A 27,665-nucleotide genomic window follows, 5' to 3' on the forward strand; every position below is an offset into this window, starting at 1 on the left:
AACTTGCATTTATACAATGCCATCTTCTTTCTTTATCTCTGGATTTTTATATTCTCCCAGTGGTGACAGAGAAGAATAATTAGTCCCATTTCATAGGTTCTTTTTAATCTATCTCAGAAATTTTTGCAAAATTTGAATAATGAATATATGTGTAGAATTATCCAGCCAGTTAGATAAGGAAAAGTGATGTATAGTTCTTATGCTTTGTGAATTCAAACTTTTAATGAAACCTGCTTTGGGGCTTTTCCAGGAAGTTTTCTTTTCTCTGCAGGCTGGAGTAAGTCCTTTCATAATACCTGTGTGTGTCCCCATCCCTGAATTTCTGTTTTGTTTTGTGTTTGTCTGGTCACATATACACACACATATGACACTAGATGGTAAAATTCTTGACCAGAGCTATTCTGGCTGACTTGCTATCTACATATTAACCTTCAGCCCAATACCTGATCCACAGCTGTTGAATAAATGAACCAGTGAAAATCAAGCCTGGAAAATCAACATTCCTTTCATCATCATGCATGTGTTCAGTTGCTCAGTCATGTCCGACTCTTTTCGACCCCATGGACTATAGCCCACCGGGCTACTCTGTCTGTGGAATTTTCCAAGCAAGAATACTGGAGTGGGTTGCCATTTCCTTCTCCTTCCTGATCAGGAATCAAATTTGCATCTCCTGTATCTCCTGCCTTGACAGACAGGATCTTTACCACTACGCCACCTGGGGAGCCCTATCAGGGGGCATTAAACTCTTACCACTGCACTTTCTGTCTACCAGGTGCAAATCCCTACTATTAGGACTAAAGTGTTTTGTTTTGGATACATTCTCTATTTTTTTTTTTTAAATGCTAATACCTAATGGAATAGAAACTGAAAATTCTCTTGATCATTAGGTTGAAGATTTTTATTTTATTTAGTTAAAATTGACATTTATTCTTCTGGTTCTCTCAGCCCCAAAGGATATATATTCTTTAATGTAATGATAAAGCATATTACAGTCACACATATGCGTTAGTTCAAAACACCAGATGTATTTAAATATCTTTGTGTCTTACAAGAACAACTTATGTGTATGTATTTAAATTAATGTGGACACAGGTGGAAGATGAGCTGAGCAAAGCCATCGTTGCTAAACCTCACAGATAGTATAAGGACTGGGGAAAAGAGGGGGTTTCATGGCGGGGGAGAATCCTGGGGAATTAGAGGAGAAACTCGCAGAGTATTGATGGAAACCGTGCTGCTTCCCATTAGCCCTGCCAAGAAGCAGGCAATAACACCACCTGTCTGTTTGGCAGCCACAGGTATCTACACATGGTTCGTGTTTTTCCTCTCCAGATTTCAAGATTTAGATTGGAGACCCTACTAGTTTAATCAACAGGTGAAATAAAATGTCATGAAGCAGAAATCACCATCAGCATTGCTGTGTGGGGAAAAGAAGAGGCAATCAGGAGTTCTCTCCAGGCACTCTTGTGAGTTGCATAAGGGCTTCCTGTTGAAACCATTTCTTGGCCCCAGGGCTTCTGTGAAGCCGGCGAGCTATCCTGTAAGCTGGCACGATGCCACTGTAACAGATGGCCAGCAGTGCAGGCAGCAGAGACCATGGAGGAGCATCGCAAGTGAATGCTGAGGGTGAGATCTCTAGGTGTGAGCCCGGAGATACGTCTGTCCGCTCTTTAGTCCTGAGCTCCTGAGAAAAGCGGGGATAGGGAATATTAAGACTTCTGTCTGGATCCTTGGCTATTACTCACTTCAGGCCGAAATGCCAGCCTTGCCTCATTTGTGTGGTAGTTTTAGGTTTTCTACTCCAACTCTTGTGGGTGTGTGGGGTGTTGCAAAGAGGATGATGGACAAGATAGAGATATTCTAAATAGAACCATGAGTATTTCTGGTTTGCTTTAGCTCTCCAGCTCACTCTGTGCATTCCTGCCAAATTCATCTCCAAAGGCACAGCTTGGATCATACTCCTTCTTCCCCCAAATTTTTTATGATAATGATGATTTTGATAATAATGATGGTTTTGATGATGGTGGTGGCAGTGGCTGTATTTATTAAACACTTGCTGTGTGCACAATTTTCTTACCAGGCTGGTAAACATTCTATCAAAGGTCACATAGCTATTAAGTATCAGAGCTGGAATCTGTAACTATATCTGTCTGACTCTAGAGTAAGAACCTTAACAACTATACTCGATACGTGCATATATAAGCAAAGTCATCTAAAGTTTGGGGCTTCCCAGTTGGCTCAGTGGTAAGGAATCTGCCTGCAATGCAAGAGACCCAGGTTCGATTCCGGGGTGGGGAAGATCCCCTGGAGGAGGACATGGCAACCCACTCCGGTATTCTTGCCTGGGAAATCCCATGGACAGAGGACCTTTGGTGGGCTACAATCCATGGGGTCACAAAGAGTTGAACACGAGTGAGCATGCATGCACATCTAAAGTTTCTCTGGAAATTTCTTGATTGTCATCAACTTATAGTCAATTCATACCCACCATCATTTGTGCTTGAATTCTTCTGTATTAAGGATCATGTGTGCTGTTGCGAGGGATGGTAGAAAGAGTTTGAGCTTGTGTGTGTATACTGATGTGTGTGTATGATTAAGCAAAGTGTGCTTATTTTATAATTACTCAGAATATGGAACTTTTTCTGTAGTAGCAGCATCTTCTGTTCTTCCTGGGCTTCCCTGGTAGCTCAGACAGTAAAGAATCAGCCTGCAATGCAGGAGACCCACGGTCATTCCCTAGGTGGGGAAGATCCCCTAGAGAAGGAAATGGCAATCCACTCCAGTATTCTTGGCTGCAAAATCCCATGGACAGAGGAGCCTGGCAGGCTACGGTCCATGGAGTCGCAAAGAGTTGGACACAACTGAGTGACTAACACTTTCACTTTTTCAGGTCTGTGTTTCCTATGCCCATCAGTAAGTATGAAATAATGTGTGCTCAGTCCACGGGGTCGCAGTCCATGGGGTCACAAAGAGTTGGACATGACTAAGTGACTGAACTGATGTCACATTTCAGAGTGAATACACACATACATTTATCACTACTACTTACGTTTCAACAAATGCATTTTAAAAATTCTGGATCTGAGGACCTGTGAGAAAAGTCATAATTTAAGATCTCTGTGCACATCTTATTTCCTTGTTAACCAGGCAGAACAGGCTGGTTCAGATGTTTGGGAGTATGAGAGCACTTAATCTGTTACCACTGCTTTGCATCGTATCATGTTCTAGACTTCTTAGGAGCAATCTTTATTTATTTTTGGAGCTCACAGATTGCATTTGAACGAGTCAGGAATATTTTCCAGCTTATTTTAGTGAACTTACTCATATGCTGCCCAAATGGAAGAAAAAATACACTCTTTTCCAAGGAGTGGCTGTTAGTGCCATCCTAGTGCTAGACTGTTTATCTGATCACCCCACGGATTAAACACTTGTCTGGATTTCTACTTGTCCATGAAGGTGTGCATGCGTCAAAAATAGCACATTTCTACTGGTTAATACAAACTGGGGAGAAGCTGTCACCGAAATCATGTATATTTAATTCCCCACACCCAAATACTTTGTGTTCTTAGATAATCCTTCTTCTGCAAGGCCTTGAATAAACCTATAAGTGTTAGTTCATCTTTGAGAGCCACTTGGGGTGATAAATATGCATATCTGACTCAAAGCTTGCACTCCCAGTGATGAGGGATTAGTTGCCTGGTTATTTGTGGTTATTTTTGTAGCACCTGTAAATTTCAGTGTTGGTGGTTTGCTTCATCGGGAGCATGTGTCATACATTTTTATTAACTCTCTGAACCCAGGTGCTTCCTGATTATCTATTTGATTAACAGGGTGACCAAAATTAAAACAGAATAAACAAGCCCTGCTATAGTTACTTTCACTTTGCATACCTATTTGCATTGTCATAACCATGGAGACTGTTCAAAGTGGCGCTCCATGGTTGGCCACCATCTCATTATTTTTTGTAACTTTTGCATTTATTTTTTAATATTTATTTATTTTGGCTGCTCTGGATCTTAGTTGCAGCTCACAGGACATTAGTTGTAGCACGTGGGATCGAGTTTCCTGACCAGGGATCAAACCCGAGCTCCCTGCATTAGCAGCGTGGAGTCTTAGCCACTGGACCGCCAGGGAAGTCCCACTATCTCATTTAACTCAGTAGAGCCTAAAATCACTACAGATTCTTCCAAGTACCAAGCTTAATGCCTAACGCAGAATAGTCTGCTGAATGAAGTAAATATCTGACTGCTGCTGCTGCTGCTGCTAAGTTGCTTCAGTCGGGTCCAACGCTGTGCAGCCCACCAGGCTCCCCCATCCCTGGGATTCTCCAGGCAAGAACACTGAGTGGGTTGCCATTTCCTACTCCAACGCATGAAAGTGAAAAGTGAAAGTGAAGTCGCTCAGTCGTGTCCGACTCTTAGCGACCCCATGGACTGCAGCCTACCAGGCTCCTCCATCCATGGGATTTTCCAGGCAAGAGTACTGGAGTGGGTGCCATCGCCTTCTCCCAAATATATGACTAAACACATACATATATGTATGAATATACTTAATGTAAGTGGTCACCACACATGCCAGGATAAACCACCCTGCTTTTATTTTACTTTTAAAGTTCTCTGGCAGATATGATTCACAAGTATTCAGAGGCTGTTGGAAACATCATGCATCAGGAAGGAACGGAGATAAGGAACCTAAAAAGAACCAAATCTTTGAGCCCATTAATCAAATCCATAATTCCCACTAAGGCAGGTAAAACAATGAATAGTGTTAAGTGAAAAAAAATTACTCCATATCCTGAGCATATTTGAAAGCTAAAATCAGAGACTGTTGTCCGGGGGCACACCAGAGACACTTCTGAAAGGCGGAGACGTTTGAAGACCCTCATTAAGAAGATGTCACCTGTGTGCACAGATAAAACAGGAAAGAAAAATGTATCTAAGTTTCCAAGGAAATGTAGCTCTTTCTTCCTCCCACTCCCTTTCTCTGAATGATTCTCTAAGTTACCATATGAGCAAAATGGAGCTTGAAATAGACAAAATGGGGCTAGTGCTTTTTTTTTTTCCCCTATGAAATATCTTAATGGAATTGCTACTCCCTGCTTTCTGCACAAAGATTATTTGGTTTTTCCATACACTTAGAAAGGAAAATTTTAAGTTTCCAGTGAATGTAGTTATTTTCAATAAGTACCACCACTATGTTTCTAGATACTTTATAATTAGGGTATTTAGGGGATGTATTTATTTGGTTGTGCCTTATCCAGTTAGATTAGGTACCATTAGTACTTTCATGGTTTAATGGAAATGATAGCTGAAATGTGAATGAATGCCTCCTCTGTGGGTAGAAGGAAGCCTAGAAGCCAACAGCTATAGCAGTTAAACGTGCGCCAGTTCTCATAAAAAGAGCAGCCACAGGCGGTGAACGGTGGGCTGAACGCGCAGGACCAGAAAAAGCCTCCGTTAGTCTCCTTTCCTGCAATCTGTATGCCTGCCTAACTCTGTACTGATGCTGTCCTCCATTCCAGCAGGCCCCAACCTTTTTGGCACTGGGAACTGGTCTTGTGGAAGATAGTTCTTCCATGGACAGGGAGGGGGGTGGTTTGGGGAGGATTCAAGTGCATTGCATTTCTTGTGCACTTCATTTTTATAAATATTATTATACCAGCTCCAAGCTCAGATCATTAGGTGTTAGATCCTAGAGGTTGGGGACCCCCGGTTTACTCCATTAACAGATGCCTGCACCCATGTACATTCTATAGCCCAAATCAGAGACCTTTTTTGCTTTTTCTCTCCTTTAGCCAAAGTATCAACTCTTCCCGCCCCACTCCTTTTAGCTACGGTTTTGAAAAATTATGCATCACTATTTGGAATTCTCCAAATCACCATATTTCAGATTTCAGAGAAGAGTGGTTCTTAGAATGATTTGTACTTCAGTCATGCAGGGTGACAGCCAAATGGCCCGTGCACCCAGTTAACCATGTTAACTCCCAGTGTTTAAGGCTAAAACTGCAACTCATTAAAAGCCAAAACCAAACCAGACAAACAAAAAACAAGATTTTTCCATCATCCATCTTATGGATGCAAAACCTTCCTGAATTATTGGACTTGGCCATTCTCATGAGGGGATTGTGAAAGGAAGCAGAAGCTTGTGTTTAGAGCCTGCACCTTCAGTTCAGTTCAGTTCAGTCGCTCAGTTGTGTCCAACTCTTTGTGACCCCATGAATCGCAGCACGCCAGGCCTCCCTGTCCATCACCAACTCCCAGGGTTCACCCAGACTCACGTCCATAGAGTCAGTGATGCCATCCAACCATCTCATCCTCTGTCGTCCCCTTTTCCTCCTACCCTCAATCCCTCCCAGCATCAGAGTCTTTTCCAATGAGTCAACTCTTCGCATGAGGTGGCCAAAGTACTGGAGTTTCAGCTTTAGCATCATTCCCTCCAAAGAACACCCAGGGCTGATCTCCTTCAGAATGGACTGGCTGGATCTCCTTGCAGTCCAAGGGACTCTCAAGAGTCTTCTCCAACACCACAGTTCAAAAGCATCAATTCTTTGGTGCTCAGCTGTCTTCATAGTCCAACTCTCACATCCATACATGACCACAGGAAAAACCAAAGCCTTGACTAGATGAACCTTTGTTGGCAAAGTAATGTCTCTGCTTTTGAATATGCTATCTAGGTTGGTCATAACTTTCCTTCCAAGGAGTAAGTGTCTTTTAATTTCATGGCTGCAGTCACCATCTGCAGTGATTTTGGAGCCCCCCAAAATAAAGTCTGACACTGTTTCCACTGTTTCCCCATCTATTTGCCATGAAGTGATGGGACTGGATGCCATGATCTTCGTTTTCTGAATGTTGAGCTTTAAGCCAACTTTTTCACTCTTCACTTTCACTTTCATCAAGAGGCTTTTTAGTTCCTCTTCACTTTCTGCCATAAGGGTGGTGTTATCTGCATATCTGAGGTTATTGATATTTCTCCCGGCAATCTTGATTCCAGCTTGTGTTTCTTCCAGTCCAGCATTTCTCATGATGTTCTCTGCATATAAGTTAAATAAGCAGGGTGACAATATACAGCCTTGATGTATTCCTTTTCCTATTTGGAGCCAGTCTATTGTTCCATGTCCAGTTCTAACTGTTGCTTCCTGACCTGTATAAAGATTTCTCAAGTTTTCTCTCTCGTAATTCAAAGTCACATCCAAGCAACATGTGGTTACTCATTTTTTTTTCTGTATTGATTCAGTAGGCAGGTACCAGGTCCTGTGTTGGCGTATAAAACTATAGAATGACTTAAGAGATAGTCTTTCTTTTCAAGGAGTTCATGACACAAGCATATAAAGCTATAAAATTACATATCTATGTAAAATATTATCATGTCCGACTCTTTGCAACCCCATGGACTGTAGCCCACCAGATTCCTCTGTCCATGGAATTCTCCAGGCAGGAATACTGGAATGGGTAGCCATTCCCTTCTTCAGAGGATCTTCATGACCCAGGGATTGAACCTGGATCTCCTGCATTACAGGCAGATTCTTTACCATCTGAGCTACCAGGAAAGCCCCATATAATATGTAGCATATGTTATATATTTATTACAATAAATGACTATAATATTATCAGTTCAGTTCAGTTCAGTCACTTAGTCATGTCTGACTCTTTGCGACCCCATGAATTGTGGCACGCCAGGCCTCCCTGTCCATCACCAACTCCCGGAGTTTACTCAAACTCACGTCCATTGAGTTGGTGATGCCATCCAGCCATCTCATCCTCTGTCGTCCCCTTTTCCTCCTGCCCCGAATCCCTCCCAGCATCACAGTCTTTTCCAATGAGTCAACTCTTCGCATGAGGTGGCCAAAGTACTGGAGTTTCAGCTTTAGCATCATTCCTTCCAAAGAAATCCCAGGGCTGATCTCCTTCAGAATGGACTGGTTGGATCTCCTTGCAGTCCAAGGGACTCTCAAGAGTCTTCTCCAACACCACAGTTCAAAAGCATCAATTCTTCGGTGCTCAGCTGTCTTCACAGTCCAACTCTCACATCCATACATGATCACTGGAAAAACCATAGCCTTGACTAGATGAACCTTTGTTGGCAAAGTAATGTCTCTGCTTTTGAATATGCTATCTAGGTTGGTCATAACTTTCCTTCCAAGAAGTAATATATATATATTATTATTATTATATGCAACAATATAATGGAAAATGACTTACAGAAAGACAAAACTGGAATCAAATAATTTAACCTGGAGTCATTAAGAAGACTTCACAGAGAAGGTGACGACTGAGTCCTGAAAGACAGTCACCCAGGAGAAAGACATCTAGTGTGAATGAACAGGAAGTTCACTAGGATTGCCCCATAGGGGAGAGGGCACTTTAGATTTGCACCATTCGATGAGGGAGTTATTAATAGTATCACATGTGGCTACTTAAATTTTATTACAAGGATACTAATTTAAAATCCAGTTCCTTAGTAGCCAACCGCATTTCAAGCACTTGATGGCCACATTTGGCCAGTGGCAACTGTGGGGTGCCGCGTGAGTGCATGCTAAGTCGCTTCAGTCATGTCCGTTTTGTATCCATCTTGGATAAAACTCCTCCCAGTACACACTTTGTCTAAGACACTGCTTAGATAGCATATATTTAATTTCATTTCTCCCCCATAGATTGAAAGTTATTTGAAGGTAGAGACCATATCTATTCACTGTTCTGTCCATAGCACAGAGTTGGCACATGGTGTAACCAACAGATACGTAACTAAAAGGAACTACGGAGGTAGTACAAATTCTTACACAAAAGCAAGGTTTAAAGCACGCTCATCTGTGGCTCTCTGTTCTTACTGGCTTGGATAAACAAACAAGGGCTCTTTTATAGTAAAAGGATGATACAGTATTCTAATGCTTGGTAGTACAAAGTCTAGGAAAGGAATGAGATCACTCTGGTTTGATATTTTAAAGGGAAAGATGGCAGACAAAAGGCAAAGTGTGTTGGAACGAGAAGTCTAGAAAACAGCCCAGGACAGTGGGTGACTGAGAAGAGAACAGGAAGAGTCGGCAGCAGGACTGAGACATGGAGCCACTTCTTATAAATGTCACTTTGCATGCTAAGTCGCTTATTGTGTCCAACTCTTTGCGATCCTGTGGGCCTCCTGTAGCCAGCTGGGCTCTTCTATCCATGAGATTTTCCAGGCAAGAATACTGGAGTGGGTTGCCATGCTCTCTCCCAGTGGATCTTCCCAACCCAGGGATCATCCCGTCTCAGGAACCTGCATCTCCCCACACCTCCTGCAATGGCAAGTGGACTCTTTACCACTAAGCTACTGAAGACAGAAAAATTTGACAAATAACTACAAACTCAAATGTTCTCGAGGGACAGGTAGGTAAAGTGAATCATTGAAAATGAACATGGAAGTGTTAAAAACCGGTGAATTTGAGATGCTGTGTCCAGCCTCCTGAATCAGCGCACGGGCTGTATTTCCGTGCCTCCTTCCCCACCTTCACACTCAGCCAACTTCCTGTCCATCTTTATGGTGGTCTTTCCTGCTTTCATTCCATTCCCTCTTATACATACAGCCTTAGACTCTACATTTGGCCATTTTAGCCAAGTTCTCACATCATGTTAAAACCTCTCTCCTTCTTCTGACCTTACAGCATATGTTTCTTGTCAATTCCTGAACCTGGTTAAATTCCTCTATTTCTCTGCTCTCCAGAGAAATTCTGGTTGCAATGATTATTTTCCCGCTACATGTTTGGTTCATCTGACAGCACTTAGGTCCTCCCTGCAGATCAATTTCGCTTTTATTCAGCTCCAGGTCCTCTCTTCTAACTTGCCCATGGTAACTGTCCCCAAATTTTACTTTTGAGAACATTACCCAGCTCTTTCATTTATCTTTAATGAGAATATTGGGATTATTCAGACATGCGTGAGTGTGAGTGCTAAGTCACTTCAGTCGTGTCCGACTCTTTGCGGCCCCATGAACTGTAGCCCACCAGGCTCCTCTGTCCATGGGATTCTCCAGGCAAGAATACTGGAGTGGGTGCCATGTCCTCCTGCAGGGGATCTTCCCGACCCAGGGATGGAACCCAGGTCTCTTATATCTCCTGCACTGGCAAACGAGTTCTTTACCACTAGTACCACCAGGCACTGCACTTTCTTGACTCTTTTTCCTTGCCCGTCATGATTTCTTTATGCCTTTACTAAAATCTGTTTCATTTTTATCTTTGAGGAAGGAGTGATCTTTCACTATTTTTTCCATTCTTTGAAATGAGACTTTACTTTTCCCATCTTTCTGGAAGACATGTGCTCGTCCCCCACCCTCCTCCATGTTCCCCTGAGATTCTGCTCACAGCCTTCTCCGTGTGTAGCTGTTTCCTTGGTGGATCTCATCCAGCTTCCGAGGGACCTCAGCCTAATTCTCACCCTCTTTTCTGAGCTCTCTGTAGACCACCTCCAACCATGCACATAACGTACAAATTGTTTGAACACTGAGTTTAAAAATACACCCATCCTCTTTCCCTCCAAACCCGGCTTCTCTCTAGGAGGTCTCTATTTTTGTGAATACAAGAGAAATCCTCCTAGCTCTGTAGCTTTGAAACCTGGAATCAACTTTAAATCAGCCCTAATCTTCCTCCTTCCTTGGAGAATCATTATAGATCATAAGACTTTCCACACCATTGTTGTGTAAAGGGCATTTTCAAGTTCCTGAGACAGGCACTGGCATAGAGAGAGAAAAAGACTAGCTTTAGAAATAGAAGCCTTGAACTTAGGTCCTGGCTTTACCACGCAGTGCCTTTCTGACCCTTTGGCAAGTTGCTGAAGTCTCTTTGTTCAGTTTCCGGTCTATAAAGAGACGATAGCACTACCTTTCTCAGAGGTTGTTGTGGGCATTTCAGAGGCTAATATGTGTAATTTGTAAGTTCTTGACAAATTCTATAGTGACACCCCTTGATTTAATCTTTGAGATAACCAAGTATATAGTCCCTCAAAAGTTCTCACTCTCAGAAGAAGAGACTTGTAAAAACAAGGGGATTTGGGTGAGTTAAGAACCTTTCTTTTGCAGTAGGCAAACTATCCTCAATGGATCAAGTTCTGTACTAAGTCTAACTATTAGTTTAAATCCATCTGAAATTGCTATTCTTAGAGGATTTTTTTTTCAGGCAATTATTGGAAACTGTAAATAGTCCAGTTTACACTGTAAATAGTGGTAATACTTCCCTTTCAAAGTGCCCTGGGGCAGTCCATACATTGGAGGGGAGGAAGTCTCTCAGTCGCATTCCACTCTTTGCGACCCCAGGGATGCACCAGGTTCCTCTGTCCATGGGATTTCCCAGAAAAGAAAACTGGAGTGGGTTGCCATTTCCTTCTCCAGGGGGTCTTCCCAAGCCCAGGAACAAACCCGAGTCTCCTGCATTACAGGCATAGTCTTTACCATCTGAGCTACAGTCTAGACATTGGAAGGGCACGTGATTCCACCTGACATTGCATTAACAACTCTTTTGCTAAAGATACTGGGGTGGGGGCAAAGGTTATGCCAACGTCAGTTGCTGTGTCTTCATTACCAGCATCTTGCCCATCAGGATTACTAGTTACCTCTGTCTCCCGCAGACTGAAGCAGCTGGTCCACACACTTTAGTCACTTGGACTCATGGAAGTACAAACATATAAGGCAAAATTACTTTTATTATCATTTCATTATTAGGTTCATTATTAACACCATGATCCCTAATGTCTGGCTAAGGCTTGGAAATCTTTGACTTGATGAATCAAGAAGATATTATGTGTAATTTGTTAAGTTTATTCTTTAATTCTCTACTTTTTGGTTCTAAAGTGCTTCATATGTAGTGTTGGGTTCTATTGTGATCTTCTTTTAGCTGAGAATAGGTAACTCTGTCTTTAAAAAAGCCGCTGTTTGGGGACTTCCCTGATGATGGTCCAGTGGTTAAGAATCTGCCTGCCAGTGCAGGGGATAGGGGTTCGATCCCTGATCTGGAAAGATCCCACATGCCAAGGGGCATCTAAGCCCCAGAGTCGCAACTGCTGAGCCCTCGACCACCCTAGAGCCCATGCTCTTGCAATAAGAGAAGCCACCTCAATGAGAAGCCCGCACATCACAACTAGAGAGGAGCCCCCACTCCCAGAGTTCAGATAAGGCCCACATGCAGCAGCAAAGACCCAGCACAGCCGAATAGGTAAATAATTTGTTTTTAAAAGTCACTCTTTCTCGTGTAGTCTAATGAATAGCAACAAAATAAAATGAGATACTAATATGTTTCTTAAATACATTTGATATGAAGATTGGCCTGGTAGAATTATTTCTTGGAGTATACAGCCCTGCCTCAAGATGCTGTTCTGTTTGTACTGAAACATTTGTGTGCAATATATAAAGCCATGAAAGAGAGCCCTGTTTTATATTGTGTGTTGATGTGTATCTGTAAAAAATGAATTTTTTTTCAGTATGGAGCATTTTTCATTTAACAAGACATTACAAGTAACCTTGACTGTACTGAGAAGGCACACAACCTCTGCAAATTCTGCATCTTCCTGATCCTAGTCTCAATTAGGTGCCAAACGTAACTCTAATTCTTATGTTCTTATGTAGTGTTTAATTGTACGGATTCCATAAAAATTCACTTAATATAAAGAAAACAAATACTCTTTTTTATTGCCACACTAAATACTTTTGCCAGCAAATGCTTTTGGGGGTGCTTTTTATTTATGGATTTTTCACAATGCCGGAGAGCTTTTGTCTTTTTTAGTGCTTTATATTTATAGTTGTGGGATGATCATTTTCTGCTTGGTTTCACATTGAGCTCTTTCAGAACTAGTTGGAGTAGTAATAGTTTCATACTGTTTATACTTTCTCCCCTTGAGTCCTATGTTAAATCTTTTTCACTCTATCAGTGACATCGCAGTATATTATGGTATACATTCTAAGGCTATTAACTTTCGGCACTGCTAATGATTTCTTTTATATATATATACACACACACACACACAGCACATAAAACATGTAAATGTTTCTTATTCAAACAAGAAAACTCAAAGCATAATCAACCCCACCAGCAAGGAGGAAAAAAAAGAAAAGGAGATTTTTTTTTTTCCCCCCAAATGAGATTGCAAGAGAGAAACAGGTTTGCAAAATACTGGTGTTGGAAAACAAAGTAAATTACAATAGACCCCTAAAGGGAGAGATTTCCTTTTCTTAAAAAATGCTTGTTTAGTATTCTATTCCTACACTTATTTTTTTTTTAAGTAACACATTTGAAAATCAACAATCACAATGTAACAGCTTTCTTGACTAGAAGGAAAGGTCTGAGTCTTTGTGACAAGGCAGGAAGGAAGAAAAGGAAGGAAACTCAGAGTGACCTTGACTTCTTTCTTCATCATTGTGCTCAGGCATTTGTAAAGGAGCCTGGACTAATAGCTCACCTTCTGTTCTAGGAGTTCAGAGACTTTGAGGGTTGAACCTGGAGGTAATGTCTGCAAAGTGGCTGGGAAACAAACACTCTTAGGGGCAAAGTTTAACAACAGAAGATTTAAGGGATTAGGGTGATTCAGCAATGGCCCCCCAAATAGGAGAAATGAAATTTAATAGGGCAATAACAACCAGTGTTTGTGTCTGCACAATGAGGATTGCCTGATCCTAAAAAGAAGTCTTGGAAGCCACTGGATTCCTGGCTTACTTCACATTTTGGCTTCCTTTATGTTCCAGCTTTTTAAATTTAAAAGAAAGAATATTTGTTTATTTATTTGGCTGTGCCAAGTCTTCATTGCAGTGCGTGGGATATTTAATTGCAGCATGCTAACTCTCAATTTTGGCATGTGAGATCTAGTTCCCTGACCAGGGATTGAACCCAGACCCCCCGTGTTAGGAATACAGAGTCTTAGCCACTGGACCACCAGGGAAATCCCTACATTCCAGCTTTTTGATCAAACAGGATGGTTCAGAAAACGCCTTTCATGGAATCTTGAACATCTTAACTTGGCCATTTTCAGGCCAAGCAGTCAATGGCTGTAGAATGGGATAAGGATAAATAGGACAGAGGAGCGAGCAGAGCAAAGAGAAATGGGATAAGATGAGAAGTGACATGTGAGGAGAATGAGACAGGAGAGAAACCAGTGAGGGGGAACAGTCAGAGAAAAGAAAAGAAAACTAGATAGCAAGGGAAGTCCGATTTTACTAAACCTTAATCCATGCCTAGAACTAAAAGGCTAGGGATATGGTACTAAAAAAAAAAAAGGAACAGTGCATTTTCTTAAGGCACTAAGGTGGACTGAGGAAATGTTTACAAAATATTTATTGAGGTTGCCTCAGCAGCACACAGACGTCCACATCTGGGTAGGTCCTGCCCTGCCCAGATTTACTCCCTTTGGGGCAATGGAAGGAGGCCCTGTAGCAGCCTGGTTCTCTGTCCTGACAGATGTTCATCTGCTCCAGAAAACAGTGTCCTAGAGGAGGGAGGTCAGCAGACAGGACGTCAATGTCAGGGTTCCATGCCAGGAATAGGAACTCTGGGTACATAGGAGGGTTACAGCTGGTCAAACCCCAATGCACCAGTGCAGCTCATTGGAATGGTCAGAAGGCTAGTCCCAGAACCTTTCGTTAAATCTCCCTTGAAATCTTGATGCCAGGAACCTCTTCTGGTGGGAAGGGGCTGGAGAGACACGGAGGTTAAGCAAAAAACCCCAAAAGCCTAATTATTAAATAATTTTTCCTTTAAAATTTTTTTAAATTTATTTTTCAGAGTTCTTAAATCTTCCAAGTTAAGGAGCTACTTTCCTAGCAGTGATTCAGTTCCCAAAATAAAACTGGACACTTACTTGAAAGCTACGTTTTCAAGGTTAATGCTGTGGTGTATACCTTAGCCTTTTTGCACATTCAACATAGAGCTAATCAGAGGATCTGTTGTCTCTAGGAAACCGAGAAGGAAAACAATCAGCTCTGTTCTTCTCTCTGAGCTGGGGGAGTGAGCTATAATAAGGGAGCACAAGAATACGTCCAGAGCCAGCAAGCCTGAACACACAGGTTAGCACGCCTGGCTGACCTAACTCGCAGGTGCGTGGTTGCCAGGTAACACTGGGGCCTCCGGGTCCTTTAAGAAGGCCTGCAGTTGGGCTTGGAGAGGTGTGGGCATTGCCTGGGGCTGTGATAGGGGGCAGGGCAAACGGAGTCACTCTCAGGGCAGCTGGCAGTGGGACTGCCCCTCACCTATGTGGCAAGTGGGAACAAGCCTGGTTTGGCCCTGAACGGTTTTTCTTCCTTGGCTGCCTGTGCTGTGGCAGGGCCCTGATTAGTCATGATCACACAGAAGGAAGGAAAGCCCTGCTGTGCATTATAAAGCATTCTTGTTGTTGTAAAGTTGCTAAGTCTTGTCTGACTCTTCAGTGATCCCATGGACTATATAGCCCACCAGGCTCCTCTGTCCGTGGGTTTTCCCAGGCAAGAGTACTGGAATGAGTGGTCATTTCCTTCTCCAGGGATCTTCCCAACCCAGGGATTGAACCCGCATCTCTTACAACTCTTGCACCGGCAGGCAGGTTCTTTACTATTAGTGCCAACTGGGAAACCCACACGCCACCTGTATATAAATGTATTTAAAGCACAACTCCTGTCCTTTATACAGTTACGTTCTAAAATTCCCCTCAATCTTGGACAAATTTAAGGAGCACATTTTTATACAGGTGAAGAGTAAAATGATTTTTGGAAAGAGCCACTGACTGATTGAAAATAGCTGGATTCTAGTCCCAGTTTTGCAACTTTCTTCATGATCAGTTTTATCTGGAAGTCATAGCTTCATTTGAGATTCACACACTATTTGCTCAAATCTCTGTGTGTTTTAGGAAACCCAGAATTCCCCACCATCTCTTTAGGAATTCTTGAGGACTTAATTTTCTTTACCTTCTATAATTCCTACTTTCTTCTTACATGGATTTAATTCAGATCATGAGTGACGTGGTCCCTTGTATATGGTCTGCTTATAGAGTCTGCCATTTCTTAAATCATTTATCTGGTAAATTCACAAATGTGGAACTCCTTGTCCCCAAATAAGGCCAGATGTGTAAGGACCTGCTTTGTTCTCAGCTAATGCTGTTTTGTCTTTTAGAGGGTAATAGTAGCTCCTGGTCATTCGTGTGCTCTTCTGAGTTTCATTCCCCTTGAATAAGAAAAGCTTTACGTGGACAGAGACATGACTGTACTGCAGAATAGGTGGTGGTCCTGGCCTGTAACACATTTACAGAGAAAGGCCCAAGGTTTAAGGGCAGAATCTCTTTTATTATTGTTTAAAATAGCAGAGGATCTCTTAAAAAAATTTTTTTTTTTGGCTGCTCTGGGTCTTCATTGCCGCGCATGGGCTTTCTGTAGTTGCAGGGAGCTCGGGCTCCTCTCTAGTTGTGATGGGCAGGCTTCTTGATTCAGAGCCTGGGCTCTAGGGTGCGTGGGCTTCCGTAGCTGAGGCTTGCGGACTCAAGATTGCAGGCTCAGTAGCTGGGGCGCATGGGCTTAGTTGCCCCTCAGCTTATGGAATCTTCCCAGATCAGGAATCTAACCTGTGTCCCCTAAATTAGCAGGTATATACCTTACCACTGGACCGCCAGAAAAATCCTGAGCAGAATCTCTTTTACTTTAAAATCTGCATTCCTGGGTTAGCTAGTTTCAGAGAAGGGTAAGTATTGAGGATCACCCAATTTCTCCTGATCTAGGGCTTCTCTTTATAGCTGTGTCTTTCCCAAGCATAGAGTCTTTCACTTTGGGATAGCCATCTGTGCCTGAGTCTGTTGAGGGTGAATAAAAGATGGGTTATCTAATAAGACGTAGGAAAACTGAGAGCTTGCAGTTGAAACAGAGGCATCCAAGCTGCTTTGCCACCACCTGGAATCAGGCAGGCAAACGGGGAGACGGCAAAGGCCAACCTTCCTAGCCCAAGGGCTATCATTCTACTTTGTATGTTTGAGTCACTGCGAGAAGAGAAAAGATTTATAGGCATTCTTTCAACACTTACTCAACAAATATTTATTGAACACCTACCTTATTCCGAGCTCTGCAGTGTATTTAGAAATCTGGGCTGCAAACAAATCTTTCCTCCTCACTGTTTTCAAGCACTGCTCTTTTTAACTGCCTCCAGATCACATCCCAAGTATCAATCCATGTATTGATTGAATGCTTACATGTGTAAAGACTCTTACAGGGCTGACATTGTCAATATTTGCAAAGTCTAAGACTTGGTAACGTGGAGGAAGCTTATTCTCTATAGATGTGTACTTTCATGGACCTTATAGTGCAGCTCAAGTTGAGTTTATGTTAAAAAAAAAAAAGGCCAAAACGAACAAACTGGCACATAGACAGCACTCAAGACTGGGGAAAAAATGATACAAAGCACTTCTAAGAAGCCAATCCAGACTTCTGATTCTGATATTATATAGGATCTCAGCATCAAATATGTATTTGATGTGAAGTTGCTCAGTCGTGTCCGACTCTTGGTGACCCCATGGACTGTAGCCCACCAGGCTCCTCCATCCATGGAATTTTCTAGGCAAGAGTACTGGAGTGGGTTGCCATTTTCTTCTCCAGGGCATCTTCCCGACCCAGGGATTGAACCCGGGTCTCCCACATTGCGGGTAGATACTTTACCCTCTGAGCCACCAGGGAATCCCTTATGTATTTGAAAAGATATCTTTTTAAGAAAACTATAAATATGTGTATAGTGATGTTAACAGCTGGGTAGATGATATTTGTTCTGTTTGATCATGGTGAAATTTAAGGTCTAAAATGCAGGGTAGAGATGCCTAGTTCATTCAGGAGATGCTGTATTTGGCAGACAAAAACATGGCCCTTGGTTATAATCATCACCCATGGTATTACATCTCAGATGTGTGAATAAGGAAAACACAATCTTTGGAAAGGCTTTGGCAGCCGTCCAGAGGTTCATGCAATACCAAAGATGAGGTCTTGGGAGAAGAGTTTCTCTTTCTGAATATGTCAAGCGGCTCAGTGGTAAAGAATCCATCTGCCTTTGCAGGAGACGCGGGTTCAATCCCTGGATCAGGAGGATCCCTTGGAGAAGTAAAGGCAACCCACTCCAGTATCCTTGCCTGGGGAATCTCATGGACAGAGGAACCTGGTATGCTATACAGTCCATGGGGTTGCAGAGTTGGACACAACAGGCAACTAAGCCCAGTATAGCACATGGACAGATATTATCTACTTCCTCCCTTGTACTAACACACCAAGTGTTAGTCACTTTCAAAAAATTATTATTATTTTGGCTGCCCCGGGTCCTCATTGCTGTGTGCAGGCTTTCTTTAGCTGAGGCTGCTCTTCACTGCAATGTGCGTGTTTCCCATTGCAGTGGCTTCCTTTTGTTGTAGAGCATGGGCTCAGAGCTTGTGGTGCACTGCTTTCGCTGCCCTGGGGCATGTGGGATCTTCCTGGACCAGGGATCGAACCCACGTCCCTTGCAATAGCAGGCAGACCACTGAACCACCAGGAAAGTCCTTCAAATTATTTTGATGTTTTTCTCCAAGTGTGGTGGGATGGCTAGATGTTGGAGGATCCTTCCTGCTATTCTAAGAAGATTGGGCATCATGCTGGGCAAAGGAAATTAACAAGGTTTGTCAATAAGTAAATGATACACCAAATATTTGCTTCAGAAAAACTTATTGTAATAACCCAGCTGAAAAGAAATGGGAACACTGGCAAAAAACTTTGGAGAATTAATGTCTGGGAAGTGTCAAAATTCACATCTCCTTGAGGTAAATGGGAGAAAAGAACTTCTGAATGCATTTCAATCAGGTTCTTACCTCCTCAACTCAAATCTAGGACACTGGTATAGTATTTCCTTGCTTCTTGCCTTTCAATATAGTTCTGTGTGTACTATTTAAAAAATACCACAGCATCCCAGGGCAGGATCTCTTTCAGAATGAATCAAGTGATTCCCATGTGCTAGTTTATAAATTGTTAACTGCTTTGGGATTCATAGAGATGAAAGATGCTTTATTTATTGTCCTTTGAGATGAATGATGCATAATTTATAACAGTAGGATTACTATTTTATTTACTCTTGTGATGCTGAAATCACATTCTTGTCTAGTGATGGAATTGCAGAATCCCTTTTAATTTGTGGGCAAGTATCTTATTAAAAGCTTCGGTGTTGGAGGGTCTGGCGACTCCAGGGTGGGTGTTGTATGAATGAAACAGTATGATCCTTTTGTTGTTACACAAAGGCTTTATTCTCCTGCTCACATGCGTTAGTGAGATATTAACCATGTGTGCATGATGTAAAGATGTTGGCTGTATGTGTGTTCATGCAGGCTTATGATGACATAATTATGTAGATTTTGCTAAAGTACCTTGAAGTCTCACAGTTGTAGACTTTATGGAGTCTTCTCCTTCAGTGATCCCAGGACCACATAAGGCACTCTTATGTTTCGAGGTAATCACATGTTTTCAGCATCCAAGAATATCAACAATTTTGCGTTTAGGAAGATATCAGCTTCCTGGCTGATAGAACCATTAGAATTCTTCACTTTGTTGCTTTGTAAGGACAAGTTTTGTTTGCTTGATTTTTTAAAAAGGGAATTATTTCATTATATAATTATGTATGTATACATATATATGTATAATCTTTATTGAATTTGTTAACAGCATTGCTTCTGTTATTTATGTTCTGATTTTTTTTTTGGCCATGAGGCATGCGGGGTCTTTGCTCCCCCAGCAGGGATGGAACCTGTACCCCTCTGCACCACCGCGTTGTAAGCAAGCGTGTCTACATGCTCAGTTGTGTCCAACTCTTTGCGACCCGATGGACTGTAGCCCTCCAGGCTCCTCCGTCCGTGGGATTTTTCCAGGCAAGAATACTGGAGTGAGTTGCCATTTCCTCCTCCAGGGGATCTTCCCAATCCAGGGATAGACCCAGAGTCTCCTGTGTCTTCTGCATTGGCAGGCGGATTCTTTACCACTGAGCCACCTGAGAAGTTCCCCCTTGCACTGGAAGGCAAAGTATTAACCACTGGATGGCCAGCAAAGTCCCTTGCTTACTTGATTTTAATGAAAAGGTGTGGATCCCTTCTTGACAGCAAGGTTTGGGACAATTTCTTTAATTTTTTAAAAAATATTTGTCCTATGTTATCTCTGCATCAGAATGATTTGTGTGGTTTGGGTGAGGCAGGAGTGTTGGAGCTCTTTCCTGCCTGGTTATGTCATCAATTCAGTCCTCCTTTTGTGGAACCAATGTCATCTACTCTGTCTTAGGGCAGAGCCTCAGTGGAAGGTTCAGATATAAGAGAGCAGAATCACGATAGCTATTAGGGTCTTCTTTTACAAAATTCGCATTTACTTTTTCCAGAGGAAAAGTGCTTTCTTGTCTTTCAACTGTTTAACAAATAGCAATAGTAGGAAAGGAAAGGTCTTTAGACAGATGGTCACAGGGACTGCAGGGTGGGATCCGGCATGAACTGTCCAGAAAAACCGGGAAGCAGATAAACCAAAACCGTATTTTGACATCTTAAAATGATCTTACCAGTTTGGTTACATGTTTCTGTTTTATTAGGGTGTTCATTTGCTTTCTTATCTAGACTCAGTTTGGAATTTCTAAGACTGTTCTGTTGGAAATACAGAAAGTGTTTCTAGGGAATTTCCTGGCAGTCCAGTGGTTAGGTCTTAGTGCTTTCACTGTTGAGGTCCCAGGTTCGATCCCTGGTCAGGGAACTAAAATTTCACAAGCCATGCTCTGCGGTCAAAAAAAAAGTATTTTTAGAAACTGTGATTCCCCTGTCCTCCTCCCTAGTGCAGGGAAGTGTGCCTTTTTTCTTCTATTTTTCTAGTGGAAGCAGATGAAAAGAAGCTAAGATATAACTAATGACTCTCTTTGTGTTTATGGAAAACCCTGGTGTAAGATAAGGAGGGATAGCAATTATGTCTTCTTTGAGGACAGAAATGGACTTCAGCTAAAGGGAGGGATTAGAATCAGGTTTAGGAAAGTCCTTTGTCTCTGAGTCCGTCCATTCTGGGTGCTGGGTTTTATAGAACACATTTCTGCGAATGCCTCTTGTTCTCCTTCCCAGCATTGTTGGGACTACAGTTGTCTCAGCAAAGAAAAGATGTCCACCTCTTTGGAATGACTTCAAGAATACAGGATTTGAGGCATTCAAACATGTTATTTTGGGGCTTCCCAGGTGGCGCTAGTGGTAAAGAACCTGCCTGTCAATGCAGATGTAAGAGACGTGGTTCGATCCTTGGGTCTGGGAAGATACTAGAGTGGGTTGTCTAGTATTCTTGCCTGGAGAACACCATGGACAGAGGAGCCTGGTGGGCTACAGTCCATAGGGTTGCACAGAGTCAAATATGACTGAAGCGACTTAACATGCGTGCATGCAACATATTATTTTACCGATCAGAAAGTAAGTCTGATTTTTCCCTCAAGTCAGTTGGCTTGTACCTAGACAAGAATCCCAATTTCTAAGCATCAGGACTGAGGTTTTTTTTTTTTTTTTTCTGTTCGGCAGACTCTGGGGTGGTTCTCAGAAGTAAGAGGTCAAGCTAAAGATTTTGGAGTCTTCTTCCAACTCTGGATAATTGAAACCAAAAAAGGAACACACTTACAAAACTTGAAAAAATATTCATTATATCAAAATGGAAATTATTTTCGTATTTCTTCAAAATGTGTATGGCTTACAAGTTTTTACATTTCTTTCTTTTGAGGTTTTTTTAAAAATTTTTTAATTTAGCTAGTGATGTGTAGTTATCTTTGCTTCCCTCCTTTTTATTATTATGCTTTTTTTTTGCATTAAAGTTACCTCTGGAGTGTAAAGCAAAAGTGTTTGCTTTCTGCTTTGGAAACTTTCTGTGGTTATTCAGATTGGCACCTCGTCACTGCCAGGTTAATAGAGCTTCTTTAAATATAGCCATATATTATTAAAGCTGTGACAAATACACTGGAGTTTTATCACTTGTGATGAATGTTTCATTTCCTTGAGATCAATTCTAATTCTGGAAATGAAGTGCTCACCCAAGAAAGAAACATGACATCTTTCTGAACCTCAAAAAAAAAAAAAAAAAAAAGGGAAACAATTTTGTTCCATAAAAGAGGAAATCTTTGCCGTCCTGATTTCCTAAAGGCTTTCTAGTCATCATAGGACTAAAGAGCTATATTTTTTTTTTTAATTTTTGCAGAGTACAAGCAATGTATATCTCTACCCCGCACTCGATTGCCTGAGGGGCTTGTCTTCAGAATGATGAGATCCTAGAACATTAGAACTGGAAGGCATTTTTAGGACCCATTGGCCCAATCTCTTTATTTTACAGATGAGAAATACAAGGTGATTTGTCCAAGGTCATGTAGCTATTTAATAGAAGAAACACTACTTGAAACCTGTTTCTGATGTCTTTTATTACCATTTTTTAAAGATTTTTTGATGTGAACCATTTTTTTTTTTCAAATTCTTTATTGAATTTGTGACAATATTGCTCTTGTTTTATGTTTTGTTTTTTTTTTTTTGGCTGTGAGGCGTGTGGGATCCCAGATCCCCAACCAGGGATTGAACTCTCACCCCCTGAATTGGAAAGTGAAGTTTTAACCACTGGATCATCAGCGAAGTCCCCTATTACAATTTTTTAAAAAGCATGTTCTAAATCTTTAATACCACTGGTTCTAGACAGTAGGAAAAATACTTTTGCCCTTACGCAGATGCGAGATTGATCCCTGGGTCAAGAAGATCCCCTGGAGTAGGAAATGGCAAGTCACTCCAGTATTCTTGCCTGGAAAATTCCATGGACAGAGGGGCCTGGTGGGCTACTGCATGCCTCAGGCAGGAGCAAATAGAGACACTGTGGTCAAGAAATTCAAGGTCAAGTTCAAAGAGATGCCTAGGAACAGAACCTGTGTTGTGTTGTGCTTAATCTCTCAGTCCTGTTTGACTCTTTGCTGAACCCATGGTCTGTAGCCCGCCAGAATGACAATATATACATACAATGAGAGAAGCCTGCATGCAAACCATTGTCAATTTGGGCTGCAGGGGTCGGGAGACAATCACTGTTTGTTGTCTTCTCCCCCACTGTGCCTTCAACCCTAGAGTCATTACTGTAAACTGAGCTATGCAAACCCTACAAACAGAAAAGGAGGTGGGTTCACATTTTCCATTTGTCCACAGAATGCCTCCCAAGTACCTGTCATCACCCACAATAGTGAAGATAATATTCTTCCCCTTGTTTGCTGAATTGTCTGCCTGCTTCTCGCTGTAATTTTGCAGCTTTTACTTGGCAGCTCTGATAAAACAAGAGATAAGCAAACATTAGACATGCTCCTTTGCAACAGGGCTGTCCTGTGTCCAGGCAGCCATTATAAATACTAAGCAGGGACAACAGAGAAGATTACATGGAAACAGGGATCACTCATGATGCTCCGACGTGAGAACTTACAAATTGCCTGTGTTTCACTTGAATGTAAGGCTATTTCGTGACATGTCTGTTTGGTCTGGCTTTGTGTCTGAGATAACACCGTTAGGATGACCTTTGTTTTTAACACAGAGCCCTACAGTATTGTGTCGGCTGCCGCAGAAGCCTGGGTATGTTTAAGCAGCCCCGGAAGTCAGAAATGTGTGATGGATGGTCTCCTTGACATCTACCCAACTCAGCATCTTCCTCAGCTTTTTCCCCAAGCTTCTGAAAGTCATGATTAGGGACTTCTCTGGTGGCCCAGTGGTTAAGAATCTGCCTTGCAAAGCAGGGGGCGTGGGTTCCATCCCTGGTTGGGGAACTAAGATCCCACTTGCTGTGGAGCAAATAAGCCCTTTGGCAAAAACTAGAAGAGTCCGCGTGCCACAGTGAAAGATCCCTCATGCCACAACTAAGACCCGATGCAGCCAAATAAATAAATAAATATGAAGGAAGCAATAAATAAAAGTCACGATTACTCTTATCTCTACTTTCTGTTAATGTGTACTAACGTAAGACCAAAGTTAAAAGTGGGACCTAGCTTATTTTAGTTACTTATCAATAGTATTTGTTGGGTTGCCCACAATAAACCAGGCATTTCACATAGCTTCCTTCCTTCCTTTTACTCTTCCTCCCTTTACCCCTCCCTCCCTCACTTCTTTCTTTCTTTCTTCTTTTCTTTCAAAAGCTTGCAACTCAAAAGATGGATATTATCACTCCCCCTTAAATGAAAGCTCAAAAAGATATCTTGGCCACATTCCCACGGGCAGAGTCAGATCTAAGATGACCATTCGTTTTCCTGGGTAATTATCAGTAAATCTTTGTTTTACTCTCCATTCCAGGCTTGGTCAATATATTATATAGTCCTCCCAGTTCGTTAACAGCAGAATTGATCTGAAGCAAAATTGTAAAGTGGGAGGAGCTTGTCTTTGGCCTCTCTGGCATCATCTGTCAGACTATCTCCAGGAGGAATATTCCTGGGAACATAATTTTCTGACCCCTGGGTCTTTTAACTTCTGTGCTTCCCTGACTTATTCTGTCTCAGCTGACTATTAACTTGGTGCAACTAGATTCCTGTAGGCCTCCTTCATCCACACACCAGCTGAGAGTTCTCAACCATTGTGCTCCCCACACTTCAGTCCACCCACTGCCTCCTCATTCTGCACAGGTCAGGATGAGATGAAAGCTTCTGGTATGAGGTGATTATTATTTCTTGTCATTGTGTCATTATATAATTTCTTCCCAGTGCTTTCACAGAATTTTGTATGTGGCTTTTCCTTTATGATTTATAGCATTTTGTAGTAATTATTTGCCTACATTTCTCTCTCTTCTACAATATTATGAAATTGTGAAGGGCTAAGATATTATTGTGTTAATGTATGCTCAGTACCTAGCAACTTTCTTGCAATAAAATAGTCCCTGGAAGCTTAGGAATCTAAGATTTTCTGCTGCCTTCCTTTGCTCTCCCAATTACTGTAATTTTCTGACTGTCTTCTAGGACTTTGGTCATCAACTCTGTTTTTCCTTTCAACTTCTGAGGGTTCCCGGATTTCCCAACTGTATATTGAGTATTGTGTTTTACTGTATTTCCCATATTTATATTGTTATGATGTGTGTCTTTTTTTCCTAGCTTCAAATCTACAGTGTAACCTGCCTTTATGGGCTTCCCTGGTGGCTCAGTAGGAAAGAATCTGCTTGTCAATGCACGAGACTCGGGTTTGATCCTTGGGTTGGGAAGATCCCCTGGAGAAGGCAATGGCAATCCACTCCAGGACAGAGAAACTTGATGGGCTACAGTTCATGGGGTCGAAAAGAGTTAGACATGACTGAGCGACTTAAACAACACCAATAGCAACCTGCCTTTGCTGCAGTTACAGCCAAAATTTAGTTTAGATGAGCACAGTTTGCCTATTTGGCTTTGACTACTGATATCTGTCCAGATTCTAATCACCATTTTCTTTCTGTTTGCAAGATCTGATCTTGGAGCTTGAAGGCATGGATTTGAACTCTAACTATATCCTTCCAGCTGCATGACCCGTAACTTAGACTCTTGGAACTCACATCCCACATCTGTGGAAAAGGGGTAATAACAATACTCTTTCCTCCAGAATGAACGAGATAATATATGTAGAAGGACTTTACAGATCAACACTAAACCGTTTCTGCCACATCCAAAATTAGTGCTTTGCACCAGTCTTAAGAAGTTCTTAACAAAAAAATCCTCTGCAAACTCTAATAACAAACTCTCCTAAGGCAAGAAGTGAAAATATTAGGATTTGGCATATCACCTTGGAAAGATAGCCAACTCTGCACTGGATCATCTTTGGAAACCAGTGAGAACTGCTCTTTTATTGTTTGCTAAATTTAGATATGCAAGACACATGAAATTGAAGGTTCTGTAAACCTAGTGTTTGTAAATTATTTTAAAATAAGTTTCCTAGACTTTTAAGCCACTCTGAATATTTAAGCCTGACAATATGTTTGATACAACGTATAATGAGTACAGAAATTACAAACTACGGGCTGTCTCACACGTTCATGTTGGTCTGAAATAGCCTTTAGAAACAAGTAAAAACCAGACATGAGAACATAAGAAAAAGTCAGACACAGCAGTGTCTATCTTGAGTGAAGTCTTGGTATTAAAATTTTAGATGAATGGAACTAAAAACCTTAGAGAATTCTGTCAGTTGGAATGTAAAAGTATTTCCCAAAATTTATTTATCTCATACTCTAGCCTTATATCTGTTCTATAAAATAGAGAGCTCACAATATTGATGTTTTATATAAAAGAAGAATGTTACTTTTAAGAATATTAGTCTTTTTACTTTGCGGGAAGATTTCAGATTGTGGTCATCAAGGGAGTTGTTCCTGGAAGATGTTCAATGAGTGAGAAAGTCTGACACCACCAAGTATAATTAGAGATGTTAAGAGTTGGAATTTTTCTCTAACTTATGTGTTTTTAAAAATTTTTTTGAATGTTGGTCTTCAGTCAAAAGTGCATTTGAAATGCACTCTAAGCTAAAGTGGTTTAAAAGGTTTTAAAATTTGATGCTGGGAAAGATTGAAGGCAAAAGGAGAAGAGAGCAGCAGAGGATGAGATGGTTGAATGACATCACAGACTCAATGGTCATGAATTTGAGCAAATTACAGGAGAGAGTGAAGGACAGGGAAGCCTGGTGTGCTGCAGTCCATGGGGTTGCAAAGAGTTGGACACGACTGAGTGACTGAACAACCACAACAGTAGCAATGTTATAAATACCTCTGGTGCGGATGTGACTAATACCTTTTGCTCTGCTGCACTGAGTCAAAATTCTCCCTCGTAATAACAGTGCGTTGCTTCAAGCTGGCTAAGGAACAGTTGAAACTCTTTGAAGAGCTTGTGTGATGTTTGGAACTTACTCCACCTAAGATCTGTAGATTTCTGGAAGCCCTGTCCCCTGTTCAAAATGGTCAAAAGGAAGCAAGAGAATCACCAAGTTGACCATGGTCTGGGCAACTCCGAGGAGTCTTCAAATATTTATATTGCATCTATGCTTCAGCTAGGAGGAGGGCAGGAGGAGAAGGGGGCGGCAGAGGATGAGATGGTTGGATGGCATCATTAACTCAATGGACATGAATTTTAGCAAACTTTGGGAGATAGTGAAAGACAGGGAAGCCTGGCATCCATGGGTTACAAAGAGTTGAACATGACTTAGCGACTGAACAAGATATAGTGGAAGATGAAATGCTGCAGTCAGGAGTTAACAAATTTTTTTCTATAAAGGGCTAGAGAGTAACTATTTTTGCTTTCAAAGGCCATATGATTTCTGTTATAACTGCTCAGTCCTGTCATTATAGTGTAGAAGCAGCCACAGTCGGTATGTAAACAGACAAGCATATCTGTGTTCCAATAAAACCTGCTAAAAAGAGGCAAGAGGGCAGATTTGGACCAAGGGTTATAATTTGCTCACACACACCTGTTCTAGTGGTAGCTTTATCACTGCTTAACATTTTTAAACTTTCTTTTCCCCATGGAGAGGATTGGGACCAACACAGACAATCATAGATTAATAACCATTAAAATTCAAGACAAGGGCTCAGACATATCGCTGTAGCAGAAAAAGCTTCTTTGGGAGAGAGTGAGTGGTTTCCTTTCTAATCCTACAGACTTTATTCAGAGCAAATAAATAGCTGAGGTGAGAATTTAAACTCTGAAGACAATGTGACCCTCTCCTTCTTGGATGAGTCTCAGAGCCCATCCTCTGAATGTAATTATT

General features: G+C 41.7%; 1 long non-coding RNA gene across 8 annotated transcripts; it reads left to right on the forward strand.

Annotated features, from left to right (window-relative positions):
• The first annotated feature begins 1,212 nt into the window (after positions 1-1,212).
• LOC147347676 (uncharacterized) lies at positions 1,213-25,815 on the forward strand. Of its 8 annotated transcripts, none has more exons than XR_015152452.1 (5): positions 1,213-1,623; positions 14,897-15,036; positions 17,999-18,100; positions 19,669-20,058; positions 21,483-21,792. It is a non-coding gene; the product is annotated as an uncharacterized LOC147347676 (long non-coding RNA). The 8 variants fall into 8 exon arrangements; XR_015152450.1 differs by lacking the exon at positions 19,669-20,058 and adding an exon at positions 18,504-18,588 and having other exon boundaries at positions 1,270-1,623; XR_015152451.1 differs by lacking the exon at positions 14,897-15,036 and having other exon boundaries at positions 1,264-1,623.
• Positions 25,816-27,665: the final 1,850 nt, after the last annotated feature.

Source organism: Bos grunniens, chromosome 23 (genome assembly GCF_055505025.1).
Source record: "Bos grunniens cultivar Pamir isolate PY7600 chromosome 23, Bosgru_T2T1.0, whole genome shotgun sequence".
Lineage (NCBI taxonomy): Eukaryota > Metazoa > Chordata > Mammalia > Artiodactyla > Bovidae > Bos > Bos grunniens.